This window comes from Corella eumyota, chromosome 3, assembly GCF_963082875.1.
Source record: "Corella eumyota chromosome 3, kaCorEumy4.1, whole genome shotgun sequence".
Classification (NCBI taxonomy): domain Eukaryota; kingdom Metazoa; phylum Chordata; class Ascidiacea; order Phlebobranchia; family Corellidae; genus Corella; species Corella eumyota.
Window position 1 is genome coordinate 11,260,412 of NC_137492.1, and position 2,500 is coordinate 11,262,911.

At 51.9% G+C, this 2,500-nt stretch overlaps 1 non-coding gene and 1 pseudogene across 1 annotated transcript in view; one reads left to right on the plus strand and one right to left on the minus strand.

The window, feature by feature from the left end:
- Positions 1-71, minus strand: part of LOC145747826 (small subunit ribosomal RNA) — a 1,325-nt pseudogene extending 1,254 nt beyond the window's left edge.
- A 1,163-nt stretch (positions 72-1,234) lies between these two features.
- Positions 1,235-2,500, plus strand: part of LOC145747056 (small subunit ribosomal RNA) — a 1,810-nt gene continuing 544 nt past the window's right edge. Inside the window, exon 1 of the ribosomal RNA XR_014281806.1 lies at positions 1,235-2,500. This exon is cut by the window's right edge and continues 544 nt beyond it. This is a non-coding gene — a ribosomal RNA (small subunit ribosomal RNA).

Genomic DNA, 2,500 nt, shown 5'->3' on the forward strand with positions numbered 1-2,500 from the left:
CTGGGGTACTTCGTTTGTTTTACTGCGACTCTGACCTCAGGTCGGAGGCCATTCGAAGAATTGTCGAGTACCGTTCGAGCTTGAATAACACAAGTCCGGCGACTTTCGAAAATCGCCCGGGCAAAGGCGCACGACATCGGCCGACGCCCGATAAACAATTTCCCGCACAGAAACGCACGTTTTGGAAAATTGTCGAAATTCGACATGTTTGCTACCTTTGTCGCGAGACCAGCCCACCGGCGCGCGCGTAAAAAACACAAGTCCGGCGACTTTCGAAAATCGCCCGGACAAAGACGCACGACATCGGCCGACGCCCGATGAACAATTTCCCGCACAGAAACGCACGTTTTGGAAAATTGTCGAAATTCGACATGTTTGCTACCTTTGTCGCGAGACCAGCCCACCGGCGCGCGCGTAAAAAACACAAGTCCGGCGACTTTCGAAAATCGCCCGGACAAAGACGCACGACATCGGCCGACGCCCGATGAACAATTTCCCGCACAGAAACGCACGTTTTGGAAAATTGTCGAAATTCGACATGTTTGCTACCTTTGTCGCGAGACCAGCCCACCGGCGCGCGCGTAAAAAACACAAGTCCGGCGACTTTCGAAAATCGCCCGGACAAAGACGCACGACATCGGCCGACGCCCGATGAACAATTTCCCGCACAGAAACGCACGTTTTGGAAAATTGTCGAAATTCGACAAGTTTGCTACCTTTGTCGCGAGACCAGCTTCCCTGTATACTATGAGGGAAGACGTCGTTGTGGCGAAATGAGCAAATTGGCGATGCGGTTGTCGGTTGAAGGTATTTGGTGACAAAACGATGTGGTGTCGTGCAGGCGATGTGCGCTTTTGGGCAGACTTGATGCTGACCCGCGAAGGCGTCGTAGCTAGCAGCGAGGCTCTGAACGTTGGACGGAAAAAATTAAGTAGCAAATACGAGTTTGTGTTTCGGCGCGCGACCACGGCCTCGGGCCGTAGTTGCGGTGGCCGGTGCGCACGCAAGTGATAGTTTTCTCGGTTCGCTTTTGTTGGGCGTTCCTGGTGTTGTATGCAAACGCAGCCCGCGCGCGGCTTCGCCCGAAAGGGCGTCTGGCCGGTGTCGACGGCGTCCAGATCGCGGCTTACGCCGGGTTTGAGGAGCTAAGCAAAAATAGTGATTGAGTAATACAGTGCGATACCGCGACGGGGAAAGCGAAAGACTCCGTTCGCGTATTTTGTCGGCCGATAGTTACCTGGTTGATCCTGCCAGTAGTCATATGCTTGTCTCAAAGATTAAGCCATGCATGTCTCAGTACGAACTTGCGTACGGTAAAACTGCGAATGGCTCATTAAATCAGTCGTGATTCATTTGATCGTAAATTTTACTTGGATAACTGTGGTAATTCTAGAGCTAATACATGCAAAAAGCGCCGACCTTGCGGGAGGCGCGCCTTTATCATATCAAAAACCTGCCGGGCTTCGGCTCGTCTTGTTGGCGACTCGGGATAACTTTGCTGATCGCACGGTCTTGCACCGGCGACGGATCATTCAAGTGTCTGCCCTATCAACTTTCGTCGGTACGGTATCTGCCTACCGAGGTTCTTACGGGTAACGGGGAATCAGGGTTCGATTCCGGAGAGGGAGCCTGAGAAACGGCTACCACATCCAAGGAAGGCAGCAGGCGCGCAAATTACCCATTCCCGACGCGGGGAGGTAGTGACGAAAAATAACGATACAGGACTCTAACGAGGCCCTGTAATTGGAATGAGTACACTGTAAAAATTTTAACGAGTATCCATTGGAGGGCAAGTCTGGTGCCAGCAGCCGCGGTAATTCCAGCTCCAAAAGTGTATATTTAAGTTGTTGCGGTTAAAAAGCTCGTAGTTGGATTTTGGGCGCAGGCGTTCGGTCCGTCGCAAGGCGTGCACTGTTCGTTCTGGCTTTACCTCCGGTTTTCCGTCGGTGCTCTTGACTGAGTGTCGGCGGCGGCCGGGACGTTTACCTTGAAAAAATTAGAGTGTTCAAAGCAGGCGCTTCGCCTGGATAGTGTTGCATGGAATAATGAAATAGGACCTCGGTTCTTTTTTGTTGGTTTTCGGAGCGCGAGGTAATGATTAAGAGGGACGGACGGGGGCATTCGTACTGTGCCGTTAGAGGTGAAATTCTTGGATCGGCGCAAGACGAACGACTGCGAAAGCATTTGCCAAGAATGTTTTCTTTAATCAAGAGCGAAAGTCAGAGGTTCGAAGACGATCAGATACCGTCCTAGTTCTGACTATAAACGATGCCAACTAGCGATCGGGGGGCGTTATTTTGACGACCTCTCCGGCAGCTTGCGGGAAACCAAAGTCTTTGGGTTCCGGGGGAAGTATGGTTGCAAAGCTGAAACTTAAAGGAATTGACGGAAGGGCACCACCAGGAGTGGAGCCTGCGGCTTAATTTGACTCAACACGGGAAATCTCACCCGGCCCGGACACAGCGAGGATTGACAGATTGAGAGCTCTTTCATGATTCTG